At 39.6% G+C, this 17,069-nt stretch overlaps 1 protein-coding gene across 7 annotated transcripts in view; it reads left to right on the plus strand.

Moving 5' to 3' along the window:
• NYAP2 (neuronal tyrosine-phosphorylated phosphoinositide-3-kinase adaptor 2) overlaps positions 1–17,069 on the plus strand; it is a 267,608-nt gene that overhangs the window by 118,974 nt on the left and 131,565 nt on the right. The window lies entirely within an intron of this gene.

Here is a 17,069-nt window from a genome sequence, read left to right on the forward strand (position 1 = left end):
TTAACTTAATCAATGGAGTTAAAAAACAAAAGAAAATGAAACAAAACAAAACAAAACAAAACAAAAACATTGTATTCACACTCCTGCTTACACTCAAGGAGAGAGAATTACGTAGGATGTAAGTCACAGAGGGAAGGGGTCTTTGGAACAGCCTAGAATTCTGGTTGCCTACTCAGAAAGATACAAAAGAGAATATGTACGCATAGCCTTTTTAGAAACCATCCAGCCATCTGGTTGAATACTTCAGAAGTCAGTGTGTGGAAAATTAATTAGCAATGCGAGCAGTAAATAATAATTCACCAGAATAGTACAAATATCATAACATAATCTAAATAATTGGTAAATAAATAAGACATAACTCCCTCTTCATTTCTCTCTTTGTCTTTCCTTTATCCCATATCAGGGAAGCCACTCCTGCTGCAAAATGCCTGGGTTGTTTTGCTTAGTTGAAAGTGGAAAAATCTCATTTCTTTTGGCTTCAGTCTTCCTTGAAAGGCATGATAAAATACACTCCTCAGTCCCATAGTCTCCATGCTAAAGGACTTCTAGCACATAATGATCCAAGTAAAATAATGACACCAAAATGGTGCAAATATTTAAAATTGTGGTGTGTATAAATGTCAGTCTATTTGATCTTTGCTGCTGATTTTCCTCGTTGGCGAACTCTCTTGTTGACCCACTGGGCTAGTTTCACCCAGCGTGAGTCACTGTCTCGCGAGTCACTGTCTCGTGAGTCACTGTCCCCTAAAACACCATATGGAGGTAGGCCAGGTAATACACAGTATCCTTGATATGCCAGTGGTGCTCTCCAACATTTTCGACTGTAGTTTTCCCTAGAACCTCAGGACTGTAGGGATTAGTGGTGTTAATTTAAGCTATTTACCTTCTTGTCTTCTGCCTACCTGTTGAATAGCATTTTGATGACAAATAAAGATGAGACTGCGTGTTCCCAAGTTATGCAACTTCTGAATTAAAACAGTTTCATCAATGTCCATTTATGGGTACATGGACATACAAAATCATGCATCCACCAAGGAAGTAGAGAGAAGTAGACATAACCCACATTGCAACTTGCCCCATGGTCTCTGTTTTTGTCTAGTCTTGAGCTTGGGTAGGTATTTGTCTCTTCTTTGCAATTATACGAAAGCATTAAGGAGCAATGTAGTCAGTTATTAAATTACTAATTACTAAGATTTTGTCAGACAAATGGAAGAAAGGGGTTTATAGATTGCTTTCCTTAAGTAACATCTGCCTCTTTTATTTCCTCCCTGCTCTGCAATGTTCTCACTTCTTCTGTATTTCTTTAGACTTCAGCCTGGCCCCTAAGGCCTGAGACCACCATCACTTCAGAGTCTCCTTGCACTTACATAAGCATATCCCCTGGACATTAACCCAGCTCGTTACCCCAGTCAGCGTCTTTTGGAGCGTGCTTCCGATAAAAACATTTCCTTCCATTTGATTACATACAGCATTTGATATTTTACCAAACAGCTATTATATATACAACTAAATTTAATGTTTAATATTAAATTTAATATTAAAATAATTATAAACTTATAGTAATTGTGTACATATGTATATGTATAGACAGATATATATGTATATCTATATCTATATCTATATCTATATCTATACATATCTATGTATATGTATAGATATATATATAATTTTAGGAAAATGGTGTGTTATTTATCTCAACATTCTCCATCTCATGGATAAAACAAAAATGGGAAGGAATCTTTAGTCCAGTAGTGGGTGGGCTTCCTCCAAAGCATGGTGGAAATGGGATTAGCTCATTTCAGACTAATCTAACCTTGACTACTAATCTAACCCACTTCCAACCTTGACCCTATGACCTCTTCAAGCCACCATCTTGTATGTCTCCTTGTTCAGTTGGTTTCTCAAAGGCCTTCTGCAAGTGCCTGCTCCACTGAGCCAACTCTTATTTGTTCCAGATGCATAACTCATTAACCGTCTCCACCCTCACCGTGCTACTGAATCCAGTCTTGGTTCCCATCTCAATGGCTTCCTTCTGTGCTTATCCTTTGTTATTTCTCTTCAGCATTTTAGACATTGGTAACTCCCATGTTGGTAACCCTGCTGCTCCATTGTTCATGCATCCCCCTCTACTGGTTTTCTTCCTGACTTCTCTCTGGATCTCCTTTGATGGTGTCTCTTGTTCTGCCTGATTCTTAAATGATGATGTCTCCAGATTTTGCCCTTGGCTCTTATCTTCTACCATGATAGATAGTTGTTGAATCAATAAGTGATGAATCCACATACTCTCCAAATGTCTGACTGAATCTCTGGACCCACTTCTATCTATAGACATCACAGATTCTTCAAACTCATCATGCCCACAACAAACCAGCCAATTCCTCCATGTTTCCTCTCTCGATGTTGAGGTCAGAATGTAAGAGCCTTATCAGATTTCTTTCCTTACCTTACCCTGGACATCTAATCCATTATCAAGTGTGGCCAGGTTCTGTCCCTCAGACGTCCCACGTCTGGCTCTCTCCATCATTTATGCTTTTACTCTCCCATCTCAGACCATCGTCATTTCTCACCTGGACAGCTGCCTGGCCTGCAGTTTCTTCTTCTCAAACCTACCCTCTTTACTACTGCCAGAGAGGACTTTTCTCATTTGCGTATCCAGTCATATCATTATCCAGCTCCTGACTTCTCTGGGCCATTTGTTACCTACTTCCTCATTTACCCGATGAAAGCACAAAACGTGAGTATGGTCTTCATCATCTTACTCCTGCCCGCCTCCAGAGCCACATCTCCTACCATATATGCCCCTCGTAGAGGTTCCAAACTACATGATTTTCTCTGAACAAGCCAAACTTGTTCCTGATCCCGGGCCCTTCTGTGCATGTGAAATTTCTTCTGTCTGGAATGCCTTTTCCAAGTTAGTCTCCATAGCAAGTTTCCACTCATCCAAGACCCCAGAGCAACTGCTACCCACACCGTCCACCCATCACTCAATCCCAGCTTGGTTTACAATAGAGTCACCATTCTGAATGCAATGAGGTTTCATTAGGTTTGTGAGGCCTTATATTTTCTCCGCTGTTTTACATTTCTAAATCTTGGTAGGCACAGAAATTAATTATGGATAGTGTCAAAGAATACTGTTTACAGGCTGTAATGTGTTATTGGCACTGTAGACCTTTTAAGTTTATTCTCACTTTATAAGTCAAAGAAGGTTCAACCTGTGCCATTCAGATAAGGTATAAAAAACAAGTTTCTCAGTTGAGATGCTCTAAATAGAGACATGAGATTTCTTCCTCCTCAGTGACTTTGGAAGTCAGTTTTAGTCTTCCCTATTCTCATATATTTTGGGGTTTCCCCTCACCATTTCTGTTGTAGTCTTAAAGACCAGGGTTATCTTACAAATTATTTCTGTTTTTCCATTATAAAGGCATTCAGCTTCCGAGTGGTTCCTCACTCTAACTTCAAGAAGAGTGTGTAAAGCCATTTTTTAAGGCAGAGTGACTTCATGTGTGCATAAATCTTGCCTTTAATTGACCTCGGTGAAACATCCACTTATTGAAGAAAGAGTGCTTTGGTTTTATGGCTGTGTGTCTGTACTGAGAGTTTCTATATTATGTATTGCTTTCTGTGATTTTTCTTGATAAGTGGGAGGGCAGTGATTTAAGACAAGCTTTTCAAATTTCTTTTTTGCTACAATATGTATTAAATTAAGTTGATTATATGGAGCAGAACATGGGAACACATCACCCTTTGGAAACCTCAGCTTTCTGACAACTTCATTGAACGAGAACAGCTAAAAACTAAGAAGAATTAAAAGAGAGAGAGCTTACTGGAGCTAAACTCCTTCTAGCACTGAGGCTTGTGAATTGTACAGAATGGCAGTTGCACGTTTATTTGTTTGTTTTTAACTTAGTATATATTTGTTTGTAGGTCTTGTTTTCACACCCCCATAGCATGTTAGAGAATGAATAATCAGGGGGAAAAGAACAACAAGGATCGTTTTACCTAATACTAAGAAGAGAGGAACAAAATTCAAAGAATTTGTAGAGTTTATGTCAAGTCCGAGAGCATCACCTGCTCAAAATGCCTTGACTACTCTCCCCCTGTATTACTTTCAGTGTTAGTAGTGATGCCCCTGAGGTTGTCATCAGTCAACAAATTTTTTTTTATATTTTTTAAATTTTTTTAACGTTTATTCATTTTTTGATAGAGACAGAGCGTGAGGGGGGAGAGGCAGAGAGAGAGGGAGACACAGAATCCAAAACAAGCTCCAGGCTCTGAACTGACAGCACAGAGCCTGACGCGGGGCTCGAACTCACGGACCGTGAGATCGTGACCTGAGCCGAAGTCGGACGCTTAACTGACTGAGCCACCCAAGCATCCCAGTCAACAAATATTTATTAAGTATCTGCTATGTGCTTGGCACATATGAAATGTCCCCTAAAGGACATTACAACCCAGGGAGGGCCACTGACATTTAAACAGGTAGTCATAACACAATGGGATCAGTGCTCTGGTCGGTGAAGTACGGGATCTGTTGTGAGCATAGATCAAGGGCACCCACTTCAAACCAGAAGAGGTAGACATGGCTTTTCAGAGAAAGTATCTTCAACTGCTGAAAATAAAGATGCAGTATATTTTAATTTAATTTAATTTAATTTTTAAGTAAACACTGCATCTGACGTGGGGCTTGAACTCATGACCCAGAGATCAAGAGTCACATATTCTATCAACCGAGCGAGCCAGGTGCCTGGAGATGCAATGCATTTTAGAAATATTCCATGTAGAAATGCTTAAAATGAAAAAATGTACTGCTTCTGAGTGAGAATGCTCTTATATCTCTGGAAAATGTGGCTAACCAAGCTGATTTATATTCCTGTAGTTCCAAATAACCAAAGTTCTTCTCTCCACGTATAATCTTTATTTGAGGAGTTTAGATGTTTATTGTATCTCATAGAGCCTTTCATCTTTATGAGATACAAAGGACTGGGTTATCTTTCAAAGAAAGCTAAGAGTACACAGAGGTGAACTTCACAGAGATGAACTGGGGATACTCACTTCCATAGAGGAAATCAACCTTGTATCCATATGTTAAACAGTAATGAGAAATTAAAATTAGATGTTGCCTGTTGTTACCTATTTCAATTGTATTTTTTCCCCTAACTATGTCTGGGTATATTGGCCATGATTATTTACTGGATATATAAACTTTGGAAAAGAAAAGGATATATATATATATAATATATATATATATATATATACATACATACTATTTCTATCTATGTGTGATTAACTCAAGGCTATATAGATCTATTCTTCAGATGCTTTGCTCTCTCTTATATCCTTAATCAGAAGTCAGGTGTCAGTGACAGTGAATATCTTTGTTTTAACAACATGTGCACACAGCTTGACAGTGAACACAAGCAAATTAAATATAAAACCAATTGCCACATTCAAAAAATAACAGAAGAAGGAGTTATTGGTTTAGTTAACATGGTTAGATGCATTTGAGATGCTGGGACCACATTCTTCTGTGGTATCTTAAGGACGATACCTATAGCAATAATTTCTATAATCTGTAATCTAGGACAAGTGGAAGGATTGGCACCTCTCTCAGTCCCCAGAGGATACAGAAATTCTGACATGTTAAGTTCCCCTCATATGGGACGGTATATTCAGAAAGGCAGCTGCTTGTGATCTGTTGATTATTCCTTCAACAAATATTTACTGACCATCTACTATGTGCCACTTACTGTTCTAGGAGTTTGAGATACATCCATGAACAACCTTTGGAAAAAGGTGCATACCTTTGAGGTATTTCTATTCCAGTAAGAGTAAGCAGTTCATAAACTATAGACATAATAAACCCATAAACTGGCAAGGATGCTGGAAGGTTATAAATGCTATGGAAGAAAGAAAAATCCGGAGCAAGGCCAAGGGGTCCAAAAGGCAGGAACACTTAAGTAGAGAGAGAAGAAAATACTTCATCCTGATCTTTGAGTTAAGATAGTGATTCAGTCTAGACCCAATCAGGAGAAACCATGTGGTAATTTGAATAAGGAGCATATACTGTAAAGAATCATTTAACAGAATATTAAATTAATAGGAGATCAACTAGTAAGAGGGAAAGCAAACTGCAGAGAAAGCAGGAATAGAACATATGAAGAACAGCCCCTACTCCTAGCATTGAGATAGTGCCCTCCAGCCAGAGCTGAGTTCCAGGCCTTGCTGGGAGCTGCAGTTGTGAATTACTGGATGGCAGAAACATTCCTGGGGAACAGTGCTCTTGCTGGAAATCCACCTTCTGGAACTTGCCAGAGAACCTCCCTCTAGGGTGTGGGAAAAACCGTGCAGAGAAGTTTCTCATCAGAACTACTCCATCACAAGAGCCTCTGGGGTGGGGAGAGTTGCTGTAGGCAGCTGATGGCTTTTGGGTGTTTCCGGAGCCCAAGCTAGAGAAGCTGTGGGCTCTATAGGAGCTGGACATAGGGAAGCCACTTGCACGGCAGGAACTTGGCTGGTGAGCTGTTGGAACCAGGAAGCAAGATCTCACTTTGCTGCAGTGTTTTTCCAGCATCTTCTACTGACAAAGCTTAACATTGTGCCAGCTGGCCCAGGAGAAGATATTTAAAGAGCCTAGATCTCCTGTCAGAAGCAGGAAGAGGATGAGTTTAGAAGTGAGAGAGAATCAATTGATAACTTGCACAGACAGTAAGGAGATGGGGACGTGCGCTCGGTGGATGTCTTCAAGGAGAATGTTCCAAATAGAGAAGACAGTCGCTGCAAAGACCCAAAGGCAGGAAATACATAGGTAGGAGGTCAGTGTGGGGGGAACATTGTGGATGAAAAAGACAAGGCCAAGGGGCACTTGGATGACTCAGTAGGTAAAGCATGCAATTCTTGATCTTGGGGTAATGAGTTCAAGCCCCACATTGGGTGGAGAGCTTACTTAAAAAAAAAAAAAAAAAAAGGCAGGACCAAGAAAGAGGTCAGAGAGGAAAAAGAAGGTGAGACCATTCAGGACCTGGGCCATCCTAGGACTTGGCACCCAAGGGAGTCAGTCAAAGGGTGGAGTGGAAGAGTGGCATGATGTCTGAAAAGAATCATTGTCGTGGCTGCAGTGAAGACAGACTCATAGGGGTCAGATATAGAATCAGATCAGTTAGGAGACATTTGCAGTAATCCAGGTGAGACGTGACGGTGGCTCAGAGCAAGGTAGGAGCTGTGGAATTGATGAGAAGTTGAAAAGTGTTACCTTTTTATTTGGAGCATTTACTCATAGTCCCACCCCATTCCTTCCTTACCAGGGATGTAGTTCTAGCTCCAGATACAGGCATAGACATTGGCATTGACATAGGTATAGATACTTAGGTGTAGATATATAGACGTGTTTAGGATATACAGGTCCTATCTGTAAGAAAAGAATCCCAGAGCTCTGTGTAGATGAAAGCTCATTAAATGTATGCTGCTGATTACATTTACATATTTTTCTTGCAATCTGGAAGGTTGTGAGTCAAGAATGAGTTGCAGCAAAAGATCTATAGGTGTTTAAATTATAAACATAGCAGTCACAGCTTTTCATCATTAAATAAATGCAAAAGGTTGTATTTAACTTTTCATGTTTACCAAACACAAATCTAGTTTAGAACATTATCTGAAAGCAGAGACGCTTTCTATGCAGACCCCAGGCCGTCTCCAGCTGGCCCTGTTGGCTTACTCAGCCTCCCTTCTTCTGTTCAGCCCAGGCTCTGCCCACAGCTTGGAGCTCAGTGTTCCCTCCTGCCCTCCAAATGCACTCGCTCCCTGCCCCTTGGCATTCTCGTAGACTTAGCTATGTTCAAATGCTGGCCTACTTCCCCCCTGGCCCCTGGAAAATTTATCACATTCTTCATATTCTTTAAGTTTCCATTTTAATCCCAGTCCAGAGTTATATTAGTTTCAGGTGTACCATATAGTGATTCAACACATCCATACATTCTTCACATTCTTGCTTCAAACCTTCATGAGTGAACTTACCCAGCTCCTCCCAGGACTGTACTTTTCCAGAACAAAGTATTCTTTTCTATGTGCTCCCTTCTGTACTCTTATTGCCACGCTTGGCATTGCTGGGTTTTTTTTTTTCCCCCTACAAGACTGTCTTCCCCTTTAAGCTCCTTTAAGCTTCAATTCTTGAAGGTCTTAGTCTTTCTAATCTCCCTACCGAATTTCCCGGAATATGCTATGTTTAATAAATATATATCAAAGCTGACCTTTATGTATTTGGAAATGAAGTTACAGAGATTAATGTTAAATCTACTAATTAGAAAAACATTATCTAATAATCGTTGAGATCATTCTTGCCAATTATTTTTCACCCGTATGTACCAACTTGTGTCTATTACCGTGAATTTCTTACTCCACTGGAGTATTTATTGAACTGGGGAGAAATTCTTTGCGACAGTCAATCTTACCTGTGGCATTTCCTACCCCTACAGGTACAATGAAATCCACACCGTATTAATACTTTAAAATACTTCAAAATGTTTTCATATGAAGCACGATAATTTTCTTTTAAACCTTGCACTTCCCGAGACTATCACGTTAGACAGAGGACAACTACTCATGATTCTTAATCTTCTAGCATGTTCTGGGTGAAGTATGATATATGAACTATGCATATACTTTTATTAAGATTCATGTTGTCACCAAATATAAGTGCTTAAAATAAAAAAAAGATCTGTGTATTAAGCAATGCACCTCACTGTTTAATTACATAATGCTCATGTGTCTCTGAGAGTAGGAGGTTTACTGGGGTTGTCAAGTTTCCTACCACTCTAAAATTATGCTAGATTGGAGCAAAACAAGAAGGCAGAGAAAAAGAAATGAAGTGGGCTTTATAGCCACATAAATGAAACACTGAGGGGAGAATAATTCAAAGATATTTGATGAGAGAGGGACCAATCCAAATCCAAACCACCACTCAGGACCACAGCTTGACAGAAGTTCTACATTAGGAAAACATTTATCTCAAACCTGAGAACCCTTTATCCTAAGGGATACATAATTTGTGATCTAACTTGTATGGTTAACTTCAAGTAATAAGCCAAACAAGAAACTGAGCAGTTCTTGTAATGAGAGCAAAAGTTCTCAGAACTTGGCTATTTGAAATGTTTTCCTCTGTTTCCCAGAATGGCACTTGAATACTATCCCTTTGCGTGTAGACATGTTTTATCTATTCTCTGTTACTACATTTTTTCCAGTTGTATTGTAATTATCCATTCACATCTGTTGTCAACTCTAAGCAGTGACAAGAATCATGTTAATCTAGTGTATGTTTGGTGGTAGTAAGTGTTCAATTAAATGTCTGTTGAAAGAATAAGTAGTAGAATTAAGCATAACTCCTATGATTTTAGATTGAACAAGCGATTTATGATGGAGTTATCACTGAGATGGGGAAGATTAGGGAGGAGCTGAGTTTCAGATGAATGTGCTTAAGGTGCTTGTCAGATATTTAAGTGGAGGTAAACCGTATACAGGCGGATATAGTTCTCTAGAGAATTGGGCTAGAGCTATAAATTTGGCTGTCATTGTAATAGATATCGTTTAGCCACTGAATTAGCTAGCATCACATTGGGAGAGAAAGCAGAAGAAAATCATAAGGTCTAGAAACAACCCACGTGCAACTCAGATTCAGTCAGGTGTGAGACGAGAAGCCAAGAAAGAAACCGGACAAAGTAACCAGTAAGCTAGGGGGAAGACAGGAGGTACTTTAAAAGCCTAAGAGAAAAGAAGGTACCATGTGATATAGTGATAAATGGTGACAAGTCTTTGAGAACTTAACGTAGGTAGTGGGTGGAAGTCAGTCTGTTAGATCTGGCAATATAGAGGCCATTTGTGATCAGGACAAATGCACGCGCACACACACACACACACACACACACACAATTGGGGAATGGTGGAAACAGGAGGCAGATTTGAAGGGGACTGAAAAGAAAATGGACTATGAGGAAGTGGAGAGAGGGCAGATGTAATTTTTGAAAGGCTGGCCATGGAAAGAAGCAGCCAAATGGGGTTATAGCCAGAAGAGATAAGGGGTCAGAGTAAGACAGCTACATCCACACTTGTATAAACTATGGGAGGAACAAGAACAAGGAAGGATGGTGATGAGAAAGATTCAAAAGAGAGGGAGAGGAGATGACCAATGGAGGAAAGTCCCCATCAAATGACAAAAGCCTCTGACAGGATGAAGGTTTCTTCTTCTGTGTTTGACTGAACACAGTAAGTAGCTCTGTTCCATACAGTGTAGCTGAGGCCACTTACGCTATTGTTTCCGGCTGGAAGCTTGGCCAGAAGGTGGTCTTTCAACCTCTAGCAGCTCTCTTCATATGGGTTATCACCATTCGGTAGTGTCCATTTATGCATGGCAACCACTTTCCAAGAGCAACCATTTCTAAGAGAACACACCTGATATTCAAGTATTTATCAAACATTTGCATCCATCATTCTTGTTAATATTCCTGCTGGCCAAGCAAGTCACATGGTCAAAGCCAGAGTTGATGTGGGAGAGACTATTCAAGGTTTTGCATGCTAGAGTTAAAGTTCATTGGGGGGCCACTAAAGTAACCATCACAGGTTGCTTCTGTTTTCTGTTTTCTTTAAAATTTTTTTTTAATGTTTATTATTTTTTATTTTTTAAAAAAAATTCTTAATGTGTATTTATTATTGAGAGACAGAGAGAGACAGAGTATGAGCATGGGAGGGGCGGAGAGAGGAGGAGACACAGAATTCGGAAGCAGGTTCCAGGCTCTGAGCTGTCAGCCCAGTGCCCGACGCGGGCTCGAACCCACGAACCGCGAGATCATGACCTGAGCTGAAGTCGGACGCTTAACCTACTGAGCCACTGAGGCGCCCCTTTAATGTTTAATTTTGAGAGAAAGAGAGAGACACAGCGTGAGTGGGGAGAAGGGCAGAGAGAGAGAGAGAGGTGGGGACACAAAATCTGAAGCAGGCTCCAGCTTCTGAGCTGTCAGCTCAGAGGCTGACACGGGGCTCAAACTCGTGAACCATGAGATCCTGACCTGAGCCGAAGTCGGACACTTAACCGACTGAGTTACCCAGGCACCAGCTTCTGTTGTCTTAGTGCTTTGCTCTGCCTTAAATGTTAGTCGGAAAAGACATACAGAAAGCAAGACTATCATTATGGGAATTGGAAATACATAATAGTATTTTGGGTAGGGTTGAATGCCTGTATGAGCTGTGTTTATGAATGTAATAGCAAATAACATCAATCTGTTATTGTGGATTTCTGTGATATTCTTCAGCAGCTCTCCCAGGCACAAAGGCAGCAGACAGATTGGCAAGATCATTTACAAATGTTTGACTCTGGGAGAAAGTACGTAGATAGCAGAAAAGTGTCAGTGTATATAATACCTATCCTCTTGTCTTTTATGGACTTTCTTGTTCTCTTCCTTTAGGAATTACTGGTGCAGTACAATCAATTTAGATATTTGCTATATTCAAATCAATATGTTAAGCTCTCAGAAGTTCAAAAATAAAAGCTATCAGATGCTATCGTTGGCATCGACACATTTATTTTAATAGTTGAAAATTTTATGAAATAGTTGAAGCCCTTTTTTCCATCACATAGGCCTTTGTTCCTTTCCTACTTTTCATTCATTACACGTACAGTTTTGCTCCATTTGCCCTTTTCAATGAAGGATAGATTGTCCAAAATTCCCTCACATGTTCAAACTTCTTTCCTTGGCTTTTATATTAGTCACTGTCCAGTCACAGATATAGAAATTACAGTTGCTATTTAAACACAGAGTATTTCATATAAGGAACTGATTCAACAGATATGGAAGCACTGAAAAGGCAAAAAAGAGGATGCAGATAATAACCCAGAAATAGAAATTGCAGGAAGTGGCGACTGTCTTTTGGGAGCCAACGGAAGAGGTTTTTAAACCCCAGAAGCCTGGAGGAAGAGCCCTAAGTACAAGTCATCTAAAGTTCTGAGGAGAAAGAACTGCCTTTGAGGCAAGATGAAGCTAGTTGTAGAATTGCTAGAAAAATCTGGAGACTGTAATCAAATGCCATCCCAATAGTGAACAACAAGATGCAAAACAGGAAGAAATAAATCCCTTCTCCTTCCTTCAGTTGTTCAGTCTTCCTGTCTTGCCTCCTTTTGGAAGATTGTAACAGGGAGCACCTGGCAAAACGTGAGCAAGGTTTGCGGAGACATTACCCCAGCACCACAGAGCTGACCAGGGAAGGGTGGGATTCGAGCTGATTGATGGTGTCTCAATGACCAGCACAGTTGCCCTCCACCATTTTGGCCATCATCTCTTCAGTACCATGACTGGGAGGGAAAACGATAAGCATAGCCCAGTGGATGGCGACTTATTATACCTTGATCCTTGGCCTTGGAAGTACTTTATTACATTGGCTTCAAAGAATACTTGGACATTTTTGTGGACCTAACCCTTATTTAAAAGGTTCCAGTAGCAAAAATGTGTGTATGCCTTCCATTTATGGCTTAATAACGAGGTGAACACTTGATCAAATTTTATCAAAGATTAAAAAAGCAAAAAAGTGTCTCCTAAACATGAAAAAGAACAAAATTAGGCATTTAATGAACCTGTAACAGTCTGGCCCCTTGGTGTCCATTGCTAATCCTTTTTGGTACCAGAATTTTCATTTTTCAGTGGCAAGAGAAACAGTGAGCTATGCAAGACATATTGTTGTTTTGTTTTGTTTTGTTTTTCTTGTGTCCTCTTGTGGGCTTACTGTAAACTATTTGTATTACGGAAAAATTCCCAATCCATAAACATCTCTAGAACTGTCATTCAGAAAACATTTATCTTGATAACAGCTAATGCACAGATCATGGGAATTTTGAGCAGCATTTGTGAGATAATCACAGCTTTCTCAATGTAGTTATTATAGCAGCTTACAGAAACTGCAAGTATTTTCCAGTTTCTCTTCACAATTTTTTATCTTTATTTTCTATACAAAGTATGTTAATGCTTTTGGAATGATTTTTAGAGGATAATTCGTAGACTGAAATAAGCATGTTCAAGCTTCCTCCCAGAAGGATTTGTGTTTTGACCAGCCATTTGGAAGGAGGTGGGAGCAGCCAAAATAAATATAGGATAGGTGGGAGGGGAAAAACAAGCATTTTGTTTCATTCGTTTTATAAATATATTTCCTGCACCTGAGTTGAGTTTTTATTTTATTTCTGTTTTCTTCTCTTTTCCAAATTATATGTAGGACATATATTTTATGTCCTTTTTCTTCCTTTATCTAAATGATATGTAGAGTCAAATTTTAGCTATTCAATGAGGAACCTTCTCTTCCCTTCCTTGGGCATGGTCTTTTAGTGTCACCATCATAACCGAAGATTCTATGTTGTTAAAATCTTTTCATCACAGTCTTAGGTTAATAACATCTTTTATCTTTAGGGATTGTTAGAGTCCCCAGACTTAAGATTTATCCATCTGGTTAACAATAGTGACTGGTGTGACCAACAGGTCTGGTGTTGTGTGCCAATGGATCCCACCGTAGGCTTTCCACAATATGGAAGCACGCCTCATCCCATCCACATGGGACCATTGCCACACAAACCAATTGAGCCTGAGTAGTCCCCTCCTCTTCCTCTGCCCAGTAATAACATCAGCCAAAATCATGTGGTGATAATATGAGGACAATGGGAACTCTAGAATTTCTAGAATCACTTGAGTGGTGGTGACGGGTATGAATGGAAGAGATTGGTTGAGGGGGCTCCTTCCTTCCTCCATTTCCACTCATCTCAGGCAAGAGTCAACTACATACAATGAACTTGTGCTTCCTCATCGCCCCTCCCAAATCCTGACACCACAGCCTGATATTCCTTACCCAGTTCTTTGTTCCTATCAGCAGTTATTACGTTAAAAAATATTATATAACTTATTATATTGTCTTACTCCTGCCACTATATAAACTCCGTGAGAGTGGGGGATCTTTTCACTGATCTTTTTCTTATCAACTAGAACACATGAAGATTTCTTAAATTTATTCATAAGAATTTAAAATGTTACCACATTGAAAGCTAGCTTTTTTTTTTTTTTAAATGAACATTCTTTTTTGGGGGAACATTCTCTTTTTTTAAGTTTATTTATTTATTTTGAGAGAAAGAATGTACAAGCAGGGGAGGAGTATAAAGACAGAGAGATTGAGGGGGAGAGAGAGAGAGAGAGAGAGAGAGAGAGAGAGAGAGAATGAATCCCAGGCAGGCTCCCAGCTGTCAGCATAGAGCCTGACACAGAGTTTGATCTCACAAACCACGAGATCATGACCTGAACCGAAATCAAGAGTCGGATACTTAACTGACTGAGCCAACCAGGCGCCCTGAAGAGCATTCTCTTAAGCAAACATAAACCCTTTGTGATCCTTAAATAATCCTGTGGAGATAATTTCATAACTTTGTAATATATACAATTTTGTTACATGTCAAACATATTGCATAGGCTAATGGGTGCAGCTTCAAACTAAATTTTAGTAGTTAAGAAAATAGAAATTCTGCTCTTGCTCATGTAACAGTCCAGGTGGGGGTGTTTATGGTCTGCCGTGGCCTCTCCCTATGTGATTTATCAAACTTCTTCCATGTTATGACTTTCTCTTTTGTGGGTTTCCTCAGCCATCAGCATCCAGCTGGCTGAAGGGGAAAGATATGGCTTCCTAATCATGTTGGCCTTGAAGAGACACACATCACTTCTATTGATTCCATTCCCTTGATCAGAACTGTCATATGGCTTCTGCCCATCGTTATGCAGTCTTTAGTTGGACAGCCACTTTCTAGGCACGGTTCTCTACTCTGCCAGGGGAAGGATAAATGGTGATGAGTTGTTAACTATCTTTGCTACATTTCGTGACCAAGCTCTCCTGTAGCAAGCATTCTCATCAGGTTTTACTGTTATAATAATGCCTACTAACTAGAATATAACGTTTGACATCATTATCACTGGCAGTGTTCAGCTTTAGACTATAAATCACATTCAGGTCTATTTCAAATCTTTCTCATGCTGAGACCTAGCATGAGCAGCACCAGCAGAACTTGGGACGTGCTTTTCTCTTAAGCATGATTGACAGAGGCCAAGTCAACCATGCATGTCTAAATCCTCTTCATAGACATAAAATATATGAGATCCGCACTAGTTTCATTGGCCAATGCAAGTTACATGGTCAAGCTCAACAAAATGAGGAAGACAGTTCCCCCCATGGCATATATGGGGTTATGAGAGCGTGAATATCTGATGATATGTAAAATCCCCCACAGGCTTACATTGAACAGATTCAGACATAGAACTGCAATTCAATATGGCATCTCAAATGGTTCCACCTGAGAATATAGGAGCCACTGAAACGAGAGAGGCTCAGATATTAAGAGGCCGCAGTGAAAATGAGAGCCCATTTTGAAATACCAGTCTCCGGACTCAAGTTCCTATTTTCCTTTCTTTATTTTATGCCCATTTCCTGGGCAAAGCTGTTTGATCGCTAACATGCAACAATCCCAACTTTTCTTCTGTCAAACCCTGCCTTAGTGCTCCAATCTTGTTGACTAGTTTCTATGCTTTCCATACCACCAAAGTTATGCTCCTTTCTGGGTCTTGGATAGTGTTATTATCTGCATGTAGAATGTCATCTGTAATCCTACCTTCTCTCCATTGAAGATTTATGAAATGTCACCCTTTTGTGAAGATTTCTTGATCTTCTGGGCATTAGCTGTCTTTTTTCTTTCATCCATCCATCCAATCATCCATCCATCCATTATTCCATTTATCTATCTGCCCATCATTTCAACAATTATTTAATGGCTGCCTAGTAAATATCAAGCATTTTACAAAATGGATATTTAGCATGAATAAGATAGATAAAATCTGCAATTAAATAGAGCTTTATATTTTAGTGTAGAACATAGATATATGAACCAAAATATAAAAACGATTGCAGATATTGTGAAAAAATAAAAACAGGGAAATAGGATGGATGCTGATGAACTATGTTAAATATGTAGTCATGGATGGCCTGCTCAGTATTTCAGCTGAGAACAAAATGACAAAAACAAAATAGCCCATGAATCTTTAGTCAAATGTATAATTCAAATCAGAGTCACCATACCAAAAGAACCCGTAAAGCTTATCCTTTTTTCCCCTGGTATTCATTTATCATATTTATGTTTTTGGGTAAACACAAAACAGACTAAGTACAATAGGCCAGGCTGATTGCCAGGGCCTATAATTTGCTCAATTATTTTAAGACGAGGTGAAATTACATTGTTAGAAGGGTCTTTATTTTTCTAACAAAGCCACAATTGAGCAAAATGGTGGAATAATATTGCCTAATGCATTAGAGTACTAGATTAAAAGATTCAGGGAAAAATGAACAAGGGTTCTTGGAAATATGACTTCCTTACTCTGGTTTTCCTGCCCTGCCTATACTACTTTGGGTACTGACTGGTTTGATCTCACGATGTGACCCTCCATAGGGGAGTGGTCTGACTGTGGAGGAAACACTGACTTTGTCACATTGACATTTAAGGTATTTTGGTTTATATTAAAAACTAGCAATAGAGGTAAAAAAGTGAGGCTTGAGATTTCTACCCTTGGTGTCATATTCATTGCCTATCATTGATGTAACAACATGCCATAGATGTGGTGGTTAAAACACAAATTTATTTTCTGATAATTCTGTTGATAAGAGTGTCACTGGTCTGAAATCAACATATTGGCAGGGTTGTATTCCTTTCTGAGGCCTGTAAGGAAGAATCCCTTTCTTCGACTTTTCCAGCTTTTATACACCACATACACTCCTTGGTTTATTACCCCTTCTTCCATCTCCAATGCCAGAAATAGCTGGTCTGGCCCTCCCATGACATCTCTCTGACCCTGCCTCTATCCTCACCTCCCTTCCTCTGACCACCGCCTGGGGACAGGTCCTCTGTTGTAAAGATTCATGAGATTGGATTAGACTCATCTGGATAATTCAGCCTAATCTCATCCTCTCAAAGTCCTTAACCTTAATCACATATGCAAAGTCCCCTTTGCCTTGTAAGGTCAGAT

This window comes from Puma concolor, chromosome C1 (genome assembly GCF_028749965.1).
Source record: "Puma concolor isolate L17-30 chromosome C1, mPumCon1.1.hap2, whole genome shotgun sequence".
In the NCBI taxonomy this organism is placed as follows: domain Eukaryota; kingdom Metazoa; phylum Chordata; class Mammalia; order Carnivora; family Felidae; genus Puma; species Puma concolor.